General features: G+C 37.4%; 1 protein-coding gene across 1 annotated transcript in view; it reads left to right on the top strand.

The window, feature by feature from the left end:
- Nucleotides 1-16,529, top strand: part of GNAQ (guanine nucleotide binding protein (G protein), q polypeptide) — a 98,310-nt gene that overhangs the window by 36,753 nt on the left and 45,028 nt on the right. The gene's annotated exons all lie outside the window — the stretch shown is intronic.

Genomic DNA, 16,529 nt, shown 5'->3' with positions numbered 1-16,529 from the left:
GCACTGGCGAGGCCGCACCTCGAATACTGTGTTCAGTTTTGGGCCTCTCACTACAAGACATTGAGGTGCTGGAGCAAAGAGGAAGGAACAAAGCTGTTGAAGAGTCTAGAGAGAACAAGTCTTATGAGGATCGGCTGAGAGAACTGGGATTGTTTAGCCTGGAGAAAAGGAGGCTCAGGGGAGACCTTATCACTCTCTACAACTACCTGAAAGGAGGTTGTAGCGAGGTGGGTGTCGGTCTCTTCTCCCAAGTAACAAGTGATAGGACGAGAGGAAATGGCCTCAAGTTGCGCCAGGGGAGGTTTAGATTGGATATTAGGAAAAATTTCTTCACCGAAAGGGTTGTCAAGCATTGGAACAGGCTGCCCAGGGAGGTGGTTGAGTCACCATCCCTGGAGATATTTAAAAGCCATGTAGACGTGGTGCTTAGGGACGTGGTTTAGTGGTGGACTTGGCAGTCTTAGGTTAACCATTGGACTTGATCTTAAAGGTCTTTTCCAACCTAAACGATTCTATGATTCTATGAAACTGGACTTATCTGTAATGCAGTGCTGAGAGGGTTGCACATGAAAACAGTCAATATGGTGGTGCCTTTACCATGAAAAATAATAATTAAAAAATCTATAGCCATATGGTTAGAGCTGTGTTTCTCAGTTATTTTTATTAAATAATAAATTCTTTACCTCACCCACTGAATCTCTGGATAAAAGTGGGGAGAGCAGTATAGCAGCATCAGTTTGAATATGCTTTTAAAATACTGTTCTAGGAATGTTTTTAATACTTCCCTTGGCATCAGGGTATACAGCCTTGCTTTTACAGTTGTAATCCTAGGACAGCAGGAGATGGCACTGCCCACAGGATATCGTCTTTAAAGACGTCATTTCCTTTCCCATCTCTTCCTTCTTGTTGCCATCACTTCTTTTTTTTTTTCTTTTTTTCTTTTTGTGGCACATGCAACAGGAAAATGCACCCAGTAGCTGTACTTTGTATTAACAAAAGTAGATTTGTTGTAAATTAAGGCCACTGAATTCACAGTAATCCTCACAGAAGGATTTTTAACATGCAAAACCTGTAATTAGCAACACAGCCTTTCGAACCACATCATCATTCATCGAATATATATGGTGGTTAGATTTGCAGTATGGTCTGACACCAGGACAAGGCAAGGAGAACAGCACAGCTTCCAGATCTTTGTAAGACACTGATGGAGTTTACCTGATTTATCTGGTTCATGTAGGGATAGTGACTTCTGCAGTGCTCATTCAGTACAGGCTACAGGAGTTATTCTCCTTCAGATTTCAGTAGAGAGAAAATGAGGCTGCTCAACACTTTAAAAGTTAGAGAATTCTTTTTTATTGTTAATTCCCTCTTCCCCCACCCCCCTTCTCATTTCTTTCTTGACATGGAAGTATTAGTGCCAGACCGAAGACGTTGCCATTGATCCTGTCATTCGTAGAGGTGAAGAAGGTTGGGTACATTTTGAGGTTGATAGCAATCAACCAATAATAATGATGATAATGATAATGATGATGATGATAATAATAATAATAATATTTTTTCTTGATCAAAAGCTTTGCTTACAATTACAGCAGTGGAGTTGCAGAGAGCTACAGTGTGTGTGATGTATCAAGACTTACAGACAGAATTCGTGGATTCCCATTAAAATAATAAATTATGTGGGAGAAGAACAAAGTGATATCTCTGAAAGCATTGAGACGCCAACCATAAATGTGTGCTTGCCTTAATTTGATGACGCTGCTTGTCAAACCTTTGGTCTTTATGGGGTCAGAATATGATTTTTAATTAAACTTCTGTTTCTTCCTCAAGAGCCTGCATTTTAACAAACTTACTTAACTTTTTTTCCTCACTAACATGTTTTCCAAATGGCATGCACATAGCCGGCTTGTCGGAGCTGAAGCAGTATTTGTGACCCTCTCAGCACTATGCAGTACCTGTGACACTGGTGCGGGAGGCTGAGACGGCCTCTGCAGAGCAGCAGCCACAGAAGTGTGCACAGGCAGAGCCTCCTGGTCTTATCCGCACTGTTTTGTTCTTTATGTGGTTTTTTTCCTCCATCATACTTGAGTCATGTGCTGACTCTCAGGAGGAAGCACTGCAAACTTTTCTGGCTTTTTGCTGCTTAAATTGAAAAGAGGGTGACCTACAAAGAGCAAAAGACTTGCTGACCTCAAACTGGTATCTTACTTTTTTCCCTTATAGAATGGAATTATTTTACTGCTCTATGATTAGAGGTTTGTGAAAGGTAAATGTGATTGCTAATCCAAATTTGCCTTTAGATAAATACTTCTCCTGGTGGTGAATTACTGGGGCCTCTGGATGTACCAATAGCTTTCTCTGTCATAGAGCCCCTCACTAAGGAAGATTTTTCTGTATTGTGAAAAGCTGAATTTTGAAAAAATAATGAGGAAGACTATTTGCAATTTGTGATCAAAGAAGAAAAGGACTGATTACTGCATGGAAAAGTCTCATAGCAGAATTTTATATCCTATTTTGTAATATTTTGTTGTTGTTGTTGTTAAAGCCATATTTTAAAACAGTTCACTATGCAGCAGTTTAACAGTTACAACAATTAGTGTGCTATAAAAGGAAATTACTGAAAGGAAGAAGATGCAGGGGAAACAGCACTGAAATCTTTTGGAAGTCATGGGTTCTGGGGTTCCTTTGTCCTGTGCCACAAATAAAGGAAAGTTTAGTATTTTCTTGGAACTGTATTGTGAATTTCCTAGCTTTCCATTAAGTGATTTTTATTATTATACAGTTAAAAATAATTCACCAGTGTGACACCAGTACAGTGAGTTACTCAGCTACTGTAAATCTGTTATAATCCACAGCCAGTGGGTTTTGGTTAAAAACAATTTTGACAGCATGACAGAGATTGCAACTGAGAGTACTTCTGTAGAATAGGAGGTGCTCCAACATCGTTATGTTGATGTCTGAACTAGTATATGATTGTATTTTGATGATAAAATTCAGACTTTATTATAAGGGACATTCCATGCTACATCCCATAACTACAGAGTTAGCATGCATCGTTAAGGGTTCCCTCTATCTGATCAGTGTTGACCTTTTTAACTGTATCTGTCATTTAAATCAGTCATTTGAAAATATATATTAGTTATAGCATCAAAATAATACTGTGAAGGAAAGTGCACCAACATACAAAGGAGGTGGCAGAGCCATGTCCTTACCACGTATTCTCCAACTTCCCAGCCTTTTAAAGTTTTACCCTCTTCTGAGAACATTTCCAAGTAGGATTTGTGATCATGCCGATTAAGGAAGAGTGTCTCATCCTGTGCAAGTCTCCTACTGCTTTTTATGTTGGACTGCAGAGGTTGTTTAAGGACAGCAGTAGTCACACACCTAAATGCACAGACTGCCCAGTGCTGTCTGTGGCACAGCCTGTCAGATCACTAACCATCATCGCACATTACAGTGGCTGAGGGGCAGCAGTGCTTTTGCAGAAGATTTAGTGATGAGCACTTCCAAAGAAAGTGTTGCATGGCTTCAAAGCCAGCGTAAAGCTTCTTCTAATTCCTCCCCTCCAGCTGTGCTCTCTTTAATTTGATTAATAATGTCGTGGCCTACCTACAAACATGCAGAAGTGTTCCTGGTCTGAGATGTGTTCTGTAGGTGGGGTGATTACATGAAATCAAAGTACTATAATTATCTAGTGAAGCTACATATTATTCATGTTTAATCCGGTTTGTGGTTTATTTTAGGCCAGAAGTCTGAATTACAATATTGATCTACTCTGTCCAAAAAGGAGTTAGGGTAATTTTCATATTGAGAGGGAGTTTAACGCCCACTGAAGAAAACAGAAAGCTTGATGATAACATCAGTTGCTACTTGGTCAGGGCAATAGTGCTTTGCTGGCATTTTCAACACAATTCTTTTTTGTTTCTTAAGGTGAATTAATGATATCTTCTGTTTTAAAGTCAAATTATAGACTACTTTTGGTAACGATGTAGTTCAGTCTTAATATCAGCATTTGTGTTAATACTGTAATTCCAATTCAAAATGTTCGTTTGTGTGTGTGTGGTAGCTGCATGCTGATTTCGTAAGTAGTTGCCTGTCTCTGATAGTACTTGTGGACAGGATAGATAAGGCCTATTAATAAGTGTTTTTTCTGGATAGCAGAATTTAACACAAACAGCCTGTCTTTTCTACACCAACAGCTTCCCTAAATTAAGTTGATAAATTTGTCTTGAAGATTTTCTGGGAAACTGCCTTGGTCATCTCTGAAAAAAAATATTAAGGGGTAGGTTTGGAAATTTGTGGCTAAATAGAACCTGTTGACTGCAGGAGACTTGTACATCAGTATGCGGCTGTTGACTTTGTCCCTAGATCTTCATCTCCGTGCTGTGTCCTGTAGAATCTCCAGAGTGTACTGCACAGAAGGATTAGGTGACTGAGTACGGAAACCTTGCTGTACTAACAATGAGGATACACAGTTTTTCTCAATAGACTGTGTTGTCACTTTTCTACCTGTCTTATTCAGTTCCCAGAAGCTTCTTCCAGATACAATTTAATCAAAATGAATTTAAAAAAAGCCCTCAGTTTTGCTTTCCTTCACATAGATTTAACTCTTACTGAAAACATGGGCTTTTATAAACCATTTAGATTACTAAAAACATACTACAAGCAAGCAAACAAAGAAAACCCTCCACAAACCTCTTTCCCCTTATTTGATGACTAATGGTACATTTATAAGGACCATGTCTTAATTTGGGTAGTGTCTTGGGAGGATAATCCATTTGTGCTTTGGCAGATAAATAAGCCTTCCCAAATGGTTGTTAAAAAGCCTACTGTGACCTCTCCCTGTAAATACTGAATAGTTAGTAAGCAAAATTAATCATTTAAAAATACATATTAATTAGGTTGTCAGACAATAAATCAATTTTACACACACCAGGCAGCAAAGGAAGAAGCCTTTCCAGCTCTTATTTGTATAAAACTTGATTCTATGATTTCTGTATAGGAAAGATGTTGTGTTTTGCTGGTTTTTCTTCCTCCTTCCTAATGATAGAAGATGGCAGCATGTTTCAGGAGACTGGTATTTTGCCTGAAGCCTTGAAAGAGGAGTCAGCAGTGCTTTGCCGTCCTTCTTTAAATAAGCTCTTCTTGATATCTGATTTGAGCCAGCAGAAATACGGTACATTTCTAGGAATGAGAAGATTGTACCTAATTTACAAAGCAGCTATGACTTTTTTAGGTCACACATAGCATAAAACTTTTTTTTAATTCTCCCTCAAGGCATGTTTCAAATAGTTACTCATCACCGTGGTATAATATGTCTGTGGTTTCTCTAGAGAAAATAATGTTGGGTTGCTATCTTTAACATCTCGGGGCTAAATTCATTCTTGTATGACCCTGTTCTAAACAACAGCTTTTCATCTTTTCATTTTGCCCCCTTACTTCAGTCCTGCCAATTCATTACTCTAGACATCAAGGGATTAACGAAAGCACCCGAAAGAAGTAGGTGATAGGGTATCATGTAGCTTCGCATGCCTAGGGTATGTCTGAAGCTCATTTTCAGAGTTTACTTCCAAGAAATGAGGTAATTGTTTAGAAAGACAATCTTCTTGGTTGGACAACACACAAATGCAACCACTTAAGTTAGTTGCAGTTTTTGCAGAGTGCTGGAATCATTCATTATTTTGAAAGGGACCCTCCCAGTCCTCTGATATTTCTAGAAATACCAGTTTGAAATAACTGCCTTTGCTGTTATGTGTTAGTCAGCAGAGGGCACTCTCCTCCTTTAAAAATAGGAGAAAGTATGGCTTAAAAATACAGAGGTGAAATGCTTTTCTTTGCAGTGCCCTTTTTTTTTTTTCTTTTAAAGTATGAATTACAGTTGTGAAATTTGATCTGATAGAATTCTGTACAGGATTATTTTTCATGTAATACTTCCTCTTCTGAATTGAAAAGGAGATATGATAACATGATTCCCTTAAAAAGAACTTGCTGTTTGTTTCCCTATGCCCATCCTATGTGCACCATAGGTTCTTCTCTAGGTGGTAGAAGCCATGAAACTTCTGCAGTTCCTTTGTGTAGGCAAGTGGATGGGGTGGCTGAATTTCTGAATTGCCTGAATCAACTGGCTGTAACCTCTGCTTTGTGAAGAGTAGTCTTTTCAGATCTAGCTATTTGAATCCATGAAGCCAAGCAAAGCTGTTATTCCTCTGATCCTTAAAAATGTCTGTAGTGCAAGACTCATTCAGGCTTCGTACAGGAGTGAGGCTCAGCAGGAGTTCTGTGCATCTGTACGCCTAAGTGAGAATTCACATACTGAAACATTGTCCTTTTATTTTTTTTAATGCACTTACTGTTGTATTGCAATGGTTGACTTGAGGTGGTAGATTCTTGAGGGATTGTGAAGTACAGCCAGTTATTTTGCTTGAAAATGGAATGAAAATTTCAGCATGTCCATGCTGAATGTTTGCATAACATTCTCTTCCATAAATTCAACTGTACCACTACACAAAAATAGTATCGCGGAAAAATTTGCCATTATTTGCTATACTGTTATTGAGCACCATTCTTCAAAAACAGGTGCTAGGACATGAAGCCTGCTATAAAGCTCTTAAAGTCTGTGATGCATGTAAAGTAGGAGAAGGACTAGTTAAAAATTTCAGTGGTTTATCCTAGCTTCTTGGGAAGTCACTGTAGAGAGACTAGCAGTTGAGTTTTCTTTCTTTTTTTTTTTTTTAATCCATTCTGGTTTCCAGATCCTTTTTTAAAAAATTATTTTTCTGTGGGCAAAGCAGGTGGAAGATGCTTTTCAGGAAAGATTGTGAGGGGGCACTTTTGGTTTGTTATCATGTGGTCCAATACTTTGAATACTGTTTCCTGATAATGAGCTTGTTAGGCACATGCTATTGAACCATATGCATGATGAGGAACCGTGGTGAAATGGAAGATGCATCCCTGACTCTGGGGTTGGCATTGTTCTCTGCTCGCTGCTGTTAAAAACAGCTCTAAGTTTGCCCCAGTTTATACCAGCTGAATATATAGAGAGAGTTCTTTCCCAGATGCAAGTACACCCCCTCCCGCCTCTGTATTTACTGCATGTAAGCTCGCTGATGTAGTTTTAGTGGCACTTACCTGGAGTTTGAACTGGAGTAACATTAAAAAGCAGCCCAGTAGTTTGCATTTTTGCTGTGTGTATATGAACTGGTTTAGCTAGCTCAAGAAGCAACGGTATATTTTCTTCTGTGGGTGTAGAGTAATTATTTGTAGGATTACTGCACAATATTTGTTTGAAGATCTCACAGATTAAAAGTGGTCCTCGGGGAAAAAAAAAAGAAAAGCCTAGGACATGGATATTTTTCTGAAAACGTGACTGTATATACATGCTTAAATATGTTTTTGAAAACATTTGTTGATAATACTATCTTTATATAGATAGAGCAGTAATTTGGATAATTCATGTTAGCTACAAAAACTGTTGTGAGGGGAGATCTTGTTGCCAATTCTTGCTTATGCTGCTTCAAATCTGAAATGGTTTTGCTATTTTCTGTCATTGCAGATTTGAGTTAAATTTGAAAATAGGTTTTATCACTAGAAAAAGATTTTACCCACTTGGGCTTGTCAGTTATTAATTGTGAGGACTTCATGAGGATGTAAATTGTTGCTAGTGACTATGTCCAAGAGAAGAAGTTTGGATTTAGTTTTATGTTCAGATTAGTAATGTTAAAATTCAAAAGCTACAATTAATTTTGAACTATTTCAAAACTTCAGTAGATATCTTCCACTAGTTCCTTGGGATTCTTTAGGATTTATCTGAACCAAGGTGTGAATCCCAGAATTTTGACACCCACTGAAAAGCTTTGAAAATTTGGCAGTAAATGTAACATTTGAAAAACAAGGCAAAACATGATGTTCTGGGACTATTTCATTTTTAAACCTAGTAGTAAAGTAACTTTGCAATCCAGTACTCTGGATCTGTCTTTACTTACATGGCCTGTATTTTACTTGTTGCTCTGTTTTCTTCAAAGCAAAATCAGGCAGAGCCTGGAAAACAAACTGAACTTGCTGAATTCATGTAATATAGTCCTAGTCAAGCAGTTAAATGTATATAAATGAATTCTGTAATTAAAGAAGTGGAAGCTATTGTTCACAATTAGAATATAATTGCATGCACATTAAAAAAAATATTCTAGCAGAAGTGAATATAATCGAGTAGGGTGTTTAGACAGATTACCTTGAGCAATTTCAGGGCAGAATCTCTAGCCTCCCAACAAGACAAAAACAATTACTTGGAGGTGAATTGCTAAAGCAGTTGGAAAGGACATGGCGGTTGGCTGATCCATAAAGAGGTTTCTGAAAGTTAGCAGTAGAATTTGCCCAACTCTGCAAAATAAAAGTGTTGTCCAGAGAGTAAAGCAGTTTCTGTTTCCGGGATCCTCAACAGTAAAAATGACAGATTTTTACAGCATGTGTCCAGAAAGTATTCACTAGCTACACAATTTCAGCACCAGTATGTAAAAATTTCAGCTAGGGTGCTACATTTATTACCAGCAGGAGATGTGAAAGTGCCTAATTTATAATCCATTGCAAATGTAACAGGCCACACACTCAAGAGTAAATATTAAGTATGAAGAGGTCTTTGCAACCTGCTGTTCAGTTTTTGGACATAGGTATCATTTTCCAGCTCAGCTTTCCTAGTCATGGCAATGTCTGAAGAGTGTAACAGCCTATGCAATCATTAACAAGTAAAGTTGTAATGCTTAAAATGATGTGACCTCATAAAAACGTTACCTAAGAAAGAAAGTAGCCAAAACTCCCCTGGAAATCTTGAGGATCTGCCTGAATAGTTAGGCGTTTTATTATAAGAGAGGATGAAAGAGCCTATTGTTGTTTAACAGATCTGATACTATATACAGTGTATTTTATTTTATATCTAAAAATGGAGCAACTAGATCTAGTGAAAAAGATAAGGGAGGAATGAACAACTGAAATCTGAAGTTGAAATTTCTGTTTCTCTCTTTCACCTGTGTCATCAGGGAGAACATAGGGCAATTGAGAAGTTAGTGAGTTATCTCCCGTGGAGCTTAGATCTTGTGTAGTGTAGCCAGTAGAGGAAGCGAGAAGTTCCCCCTGTCCCTTCCAATGACAGATATTTTTGGTTTTAGCTGTTCTTCCTTCTCAGACCAGGAGCACAGAGAATAAAAGATGCTTAGAAATCACTGTGATGTTAGTAACTAAGCGTAGTGAAATAATTTCAAAGATTAGAACATGTTTCAATTTCATTTTGCTTTTGAAAAAAAAGTTTATACCTGTAATTTTCATGAAGTCTGAAGTCTCTGAAAAGCCTGGTAAATTGCCTCATATACCAGACTCAGGCAAAGCATTAGACATACTTTGGTAATGAAGTCTTCCATGACAGAGAACAAATGCTCCAGCATACTACAATTATACGTCCCCTTCTAGGTAACCTGGAGCTGTAAGATTTTTGAGCAGTTCCTCAGAAATTGCACACAATTTCCCATCTTCATGGAAAAGTTTGCTTGCAGAACTACTGTTTGCTTATTCCATATCTTACTTCTTGGCGATGTATTGCTTCTTAACAGATTTGTTGCGAATCATTAAAGGATGGTTTAGTGGTGAGAAGTCAGTGAGGGTTGTGTAATATTATAATCATAGTGTGTAACATGTATGCACTGTTTTCATTTGAGGGTTTGTGTTGTGTTGCAAACATTTGATCAGCCCAGTGAGAGCATTACTGAGGTGATTACAGTCTACTTCACAAGTTATCCCATTTGGGCAGAGAGATGCCAAGATTGTTGGAATATATTACGTCAGGAGTATAGTAAAACTTACTGACAGTATACAGTATAGTATATTGGCGCTGTATGGATGATATTACATGTCATATTATGGACTAAAACTCTCTGTGTGCATGCTTATTTGCAATGAAACGGCTCTGTGTGAGTTAGTCTGAAATTCTAATGGATTTCAGTTCACCCAACAGGTTTCACCCTTTCACTGTGAAGGAATGAAGAAGCTATTATACATCCTTATTTCTCCATTTGTGCCTGCATAGTTGTGTATAGCTTCACGTTGCAAGTGGAGCTGTGGTGAGGAAGATGGTGCTCTAACAGGTTTTGTGAGGCTCTGGCTGCCTTATGTGTAAATGACTATGTAGCACGTACTGACTTACAGCTGCAGCATTCTCACTCTTTAAGTGTTACAATATGCATCTTTTGTTTATGCATTTAAGTTCAACCTACCAGAAACCCTTGGGATTATTGAAAGTTGCTACAGTCTTTCTGTAGTTGAGACTTCGGAATACGTAGGTGAAATAAATATGTCAGTACGTTTTAACAAAATGTAAAACATTCTAAATTAGAGATGTTTAATGCAAATTGTGGCATGATTTTTAGGCAGGAACATATAAGTCTTGTGTTTATGAACACTTATGGTTGCATCTGCATTTTAATGTAATAATCTAATTACAAGAATGGGCAGGGGGCCATTTAGCTATCAGTTAAATTATAAACATTTTGGATGAGGAGCCATTTCAAATCTCTGTTCTGAGATTTTCCATAATTTTTTGGACGTTATAATTTTGGACATTTGCACATATATATATATATATTTTCTTGGAAATGAACTTACTAAATATGCTGTCCAGGTAGGTCCCAGCTTTTTAAAAGTAACTGCCGTAGAAAAATTGAACTTGCTTTATGCATGAGGTTGAAAATTTAACTTTCATTCATATTTTTTGTATTATATGGTATGATCCAGAAGCTAAAGACATTGCTTAAGGAAAATGATATTATTAGATTTATTTTAGCATCTTTTCCATTCTAAGTGTGTTGATACAGTTCTCTTCTTTCCACTTTGTCTTGTGACCTGATCTCAAACAAAGCTAGGGAGTGAGTGGTTTTTAGCAATAAAAATAAACAACAGTATAGTAGAACAATAAGGTAGCTCTTCACTGTAGTTTGCCTTCATTGTCCATCAGTCCATTAAAATGAGTTCAGTCTTTTGGGGGCTTCACAAAAGAGCTACCGTTGGCAGGCACTTGGCAGCAAGCAGATGACTTACTTCAAGTTTATGCTGTTTAATCCGGTTTTTTATTATCTGACTGCCAGCTAGGTCTGAAATCCTGTTGCAGAGTTTTTCTGAGAGAAATTTCAGACTTGATAGCAGTTTCTGACTCGTAGTTCAGTTCAGTAATGGGAAAACAGTAGCCTATGGCAACATCAGACTTTTTGGGGTGTTTATCCCCTCTACTCCATTCCCTAGATGGTACCTGCTCTTCACAGGAGAGGGCCATGTAAATAAATAAGCTAAGAAAACAGAGAGAAAAGAAGGTCTGTGTCTTTTCCTGTAACATCCTTATGTGTCCACAGTTTGTAGTGGCTTCCCTGACACTGCATGTTTATCATCAATCAGGCAACTGAAAAACATGCTGTGCTTTTTGGCTGCTTTATCCTTCCATTTTCTATGGAGTCCTGAATTGTCCAGGAGAAGACGACACACCAGTCTTCTGACTTCCAAGAATTTGGGATGCTCTGGGGGCATTCTTGCTCCATACAAAGGCTACAGAAGAGAGAAAGCAGCAGTGCTATTTTATGCCTGTTTGGTTGATGAAGCTTTTCCTCAGAGATCTGGCTACTGTTTCATTCTGAACACTGATGCTGCTTTACAGAAAAAAGATGATTGATTTAATTCCGCCTGTAACTGGAAAGATGAAATGGATATTTGGCATCAAGTGGTTTTTTTCTGAGTTTATTTGGCTAACTGCTATTGTTCCCATAGTTAACCACTGTGGTAATTCAGTAAAATATTACTTTGAGTAAATTAGTAAAACCCAGCTTAATTTAAATGTACAAAAATAGCTAAAGAAAGCAAGTGCTTTGTAGTAGCAAACTCATTGACGGAAAGGAAGTCTTGTGCAAATCCTAACCACCATTAACATAGTCCTACAGCGCCAGAGAGCAGAGTCTTGAAAGTGTGAACCTTTTTCTTAATAATAGTGGTGAATTACAAGAAGTTTTTCAGCGATTATGTTTCCCTCTTGAGGTAGATTGTGTAGGATTAGGTATCTCCAAGTACCTTTGGGAATCCCATCATTTTCCTATTACTGCAAAAATAAATTGAAGAAATACTTTTCCTTAAGTCTTAAATCCATTCCTTCCTCACTCTGACAATGTCAGGATGTGAAAGTCATGTGGCTTCATTGGGTATTCTCGTGTAACCAGTGTAGGTTTTAAAAACACACGGCAATCCACGTTTTTCGTGTATGGTGAGTTTAGGCGGGATGAATGTCTTATCTTCACCCTATCTGCTGGAAGATGTATAATTCTACTGTGTTTTGGTTAAAGGCAGTGATAAAAATATATAATTCTGCTTCAGAATTACTCTCTTTCCCATTCTGGAGACATATAGTTCTAAACTCTCTTAAATAGTACACTTAAATAGCACATTATAGCAAAATTAAAAACTTCCTTGGAGCAGAGAAGAACCAAAACTGAAAAAGAAACAAAAGGAAAAAATGAATACTATTAGCAAGATAAAAGTCAGTGTATTTGGTTTGATAGGGGAGGCTTCCTGGGTCTTGCAACAACAACAAAAAAATTATTTTCCCTTCAAACCCTTTTAAGGACAATTTGTCCATTAGGAAACTGGGCCTGAACTATTTGTCTGTAGAAAGCTATGCTAAATCTGTGAAACCTGTTACTTGAAGGAAAATTTTCTTCAAATAATCACAGAGGCGTTTCAGTAAATCGAAGTGATAGTTTAGACGAAGCTTATTTTTTCACTCGGGGTTGTGTAAAGATGTGTGAGTATGTGTTTGTGTATGAGCGTCCAGGTAACATGATATGGTATGCCATTTAACAGTCCTGTGGCTTGTGATGTAGACACATCAGGTTTTGTACTCTGTCAGTAACCTCATTAGAAATACTTACAGAAGAAGAGTTACCATTTGACGGGTAGCAATTACTTTCTCCTACAGGACTGAATCTTAGTCTCAAATGTAATAATAATCTAGCGGAAATAGCTGTTAATTGAACACTAATATGATTACACTTTCACCATTGGAAATGATTGACCTGTGTGTTGTGACAATTTTATGTAACTGCACTTAGTGGTACTTAGGACCTTTGTGAAGTATTTTGAGATCTTTAGGTTAAAATACTATGTTATATAATACAAAAATCTAAAAGTCAATACTTTTTAGAGATATGAATTCAGGAAGATTTTCATCGTATTGAATGTGGAGTTATCAATTCTTTTACCAGAGTTTTCTTGTAAAGTACTCTGCATAGAATTACTATGAACAAAATTAGGATGAATGTTCAAAACCTGGCCTCCTTCGTAGAGGAAGAAATGGCGAAGACTGTTGAACAGTTGAAGTTACCCAAGGTCACTGCAAGACTGATTCATTTTACTTCATCTGCCTCTTTGTCCTTTTGGTAGAGAGGGAATGGCTTGTGGATGCTTCATTCCTCTTTTCTCTCCATGTTTTTCTGTTTTCTCCTTCATTTTGAAAACCTGGATTGTTCTGTAGAGGTTGATTGCCAGAAGTGTTTGCTGAAGAAGTTGTTTCAGTTGATGGAAGTATTACAATAGGTATGAGGTTTTGAGAGGGAAGGGGTGAATAGTGGTAGAAGTGGTAATTCAGGCCGTTACATGGAATTAGGTACTCTGTCAAAGTAGCAGTAATGTTAATGTTTATATATTCATGTTGCTTTTATTTGTTAGGCAACAGCTTAGCAATGATAGCCAGGCAACCTAAAGTTTGTATATGGAAAATAGGAAAGCTGGACGGTAAGTAGAAGAATGATCGCACCCTTTTGTTGCCCCATACTGTGATTTGCCATAGCAGAACGAGTCTGTGTCAGCTTTGGGCTCTTCAGATCTATTTACTTCTAAACAGTATCTACACTGTGCTGCTGTAATTGCACTGTCCCATAGCTTTCCTTTCTGTAAATAAACAACACATACGTTCCATCCCATAGGAGGGAATCCCATGTTTCATGAAGGGAAACTGTATTTTTAGATACTTAATTTTCTAACTCGGCTAACTTTCTAACAGTTACTCACTCTGGGTGAATTAGTTATCAGAGAGGAAGATAACTTTTTACTCTTCTGCCTGACATCAGAAAAATCGTGTTTTCTTGCTATCAAAACCTTTTGTTTATAAAAAGAGGATCGGAAACTTCAGGATAGAATAGTAGGATAACTGTAACAAAGTACATTTATGAAGATCTGGATTCTGTATTTAAATTGTACACCTAACATCCCCTGTCTTCTCCTTTGGCATGAGTCACATGTCTCAACACTTGCAAGAGAAACTGCTAGGGTGACAAGAAGTTGTTTCATCAGGTTCCTCTTGCTGTGTTATTAAAATGGCTTTTTTTTCAAGAAGGATTATAGCAATAATATGACCTTAAAAATGTAAGTTGCAGAAGTATTATCTATTATCTATATAGAAATTTTGATATAATCCTTGATAAAAGCTTGCTTGAATGCTCTGGTTGCAGCTCTATATTGGTGACTTAGTGTTTGTCTTCCATGTCTGGAAGCAGCTTAAAAGTCAATAAGACAGCAAGAAAATTCAGGGCTCTGATTGCAGTGTACAAATAAAGTTCTTATTTATTCAGCTACTTCCTAAGCTTTCTCTGAGCCCTGCTAAAAAAAAAAACAAAAAAAACGCCACAAAACCAAACCTCATATGTGTAGACATTTGTTATTCCAGTGTTTAGATATATAAAAGTATTACAACTAGTGTTTAATGATGCATTTTAAATGGATTAAATTTCCAATTTAAGTCACAAGATAACTTGTTTAAATCCTTATCATTTCATTGTACTGCCCATAAGCCATGGGTTAGGGTCCATTATCCTAGGCTTTTTACAGACAATGACCAGTAACAAAAAAGATTTTCTTCATGCAAGCTCGTTTTTTTAGATTCTGTTAAGTGTCTGTGGAATTCTTTTTCAAATAGCTTATGGTATTTTTTTCTTTCCAAAGGTTCGAATGTGAAACAGGAAAGGGTGACAAATTCTGATTAGGTAGTTTGATACCAAGTCTTGTTTCAGCAATTCATAGCACACTTTATTAATTTAAATACAGTTCTTTGGTATAGCATACCATGAAACCTCCTCCCTATTTACCCTAGTCCATTCTGTGCTCTAAAGTTGCTCAAGGGAAGCAACATCCTCTTTACAGTCCTCTTACACTATTTTTTGTGGGCTGCTATGTAAAACACTTTCTTACCTTGGACTGATTATCAGTCAGACGTTGCTGCTTTCTGACATGTTAAGGAACACATCCCCTAGTATAAACTAGTATTACTCTTCTTGAATGTTACACCTGCTTCAAATATCTGCAAGTTTGCAGGAGTCTCCAAAGCAGCATATCTTGCTATACAGCCCTATAAGGCAAGGTATTTGTATGAACCACACTTGTAGATTACAAGTCACGGGGATCTGAATCTGTAAATGACTCATGTTGTTGAGCTGGCATAAATAAATCATTTCTGCTTCTAAGCTGCATTATCAAGAATTCTCCCCCTCCCCCCCCAAAAAAAAAGAGGCACGTCCATGGTCATGATGATGTCTTTGTAATGACTTCCACTCAGCTCCCGGACTGCTTGGATCTGATCACATGCCATTGCTCTCTATTTTGCAATCAATGTAAATTGTACTATCCAGACCTAACTAGTATCACTGTGTTTGATCCTTCAGTTACTGACAGCCAGGCACTACAGCTACAGGCTTTTTCTGATTGGTATGGGAAATCCTTTTACAAAACAGAAAATGTTCCCTCCCATGTAAGAGAATTCTTTAAATGGGCACCTTAAAATCAGCTAGTCCATTGATACAAAGCAACTTTGCCTGCTGCATCTCAAGTATATTGCTTTCTCCTGTGGATATAAGATCCCAGGGGAATTTCTTTTGAAATAGACTGTACATTTCTGCCTGATCTCCCTCATATAAATCATTCTGATAGGTTGGAGTGCTAATTTGGGAAAATTACAGAGACTATATCAAAAGGAATATAAAAATATGAACCTTTTTCCATGCTTGCTACACTGACAGTAGCCACTGTTGTAAGGTTCCAAATCGGTGCACATACAGAGAGAATACGAGACCAGATCCATTGGCTGGCCCTATTAGTCACTAAGAAGCATCAGAACTTTCAAAAAATTACGAAGTTAATAAGTAGAAAACTGACACGATGAAGCCTAGAGATTAAAAAAATATACTTATTATTAATGGATTGTGGCCAAAAGAGTATTGTCAGAAAGACCACCGTAAAACTATAATGCTATTCACGCCCAAAATTAGTTTTTAACACTGTCAATAGTTTTCTGAGGGGAATGAAGAAGGAGAAATGGTAGCTATTTTGGTATCTCCTCAGGCTCAGATTTCCTGGTTTCAGAATCCAATACTATTCCCAAAAATTCCAGTTTTCTTATTCTGGGATCATTTTTTAAATACTTGTAGGAATCAGTGAAGAAGCTCTTAAATTTAGGAGACGTGATTTGC

The sequence above is a fragment of the Pygoscelis adeliae genome, unplaced genomic scaffold, assembly GCF_000699105.1.
Source record: "Pygoscelis adeliae isolate BGI_AS28 unplaced genomic scaffold, ASM69910v1 Scaffold45, whole genome shotgun sequence".
Lineage (NCBI taxonomy): Eukaryota > Metazoa > Chordata > Aves > Sphenisciformes > Spheniscidae > Pygoscelis > Pygoscelis adeliae.
Note: the sequence above shows the minus strand (reverse complement) of the source record. Positions and strands in the feature narration are given on the sequence as shown.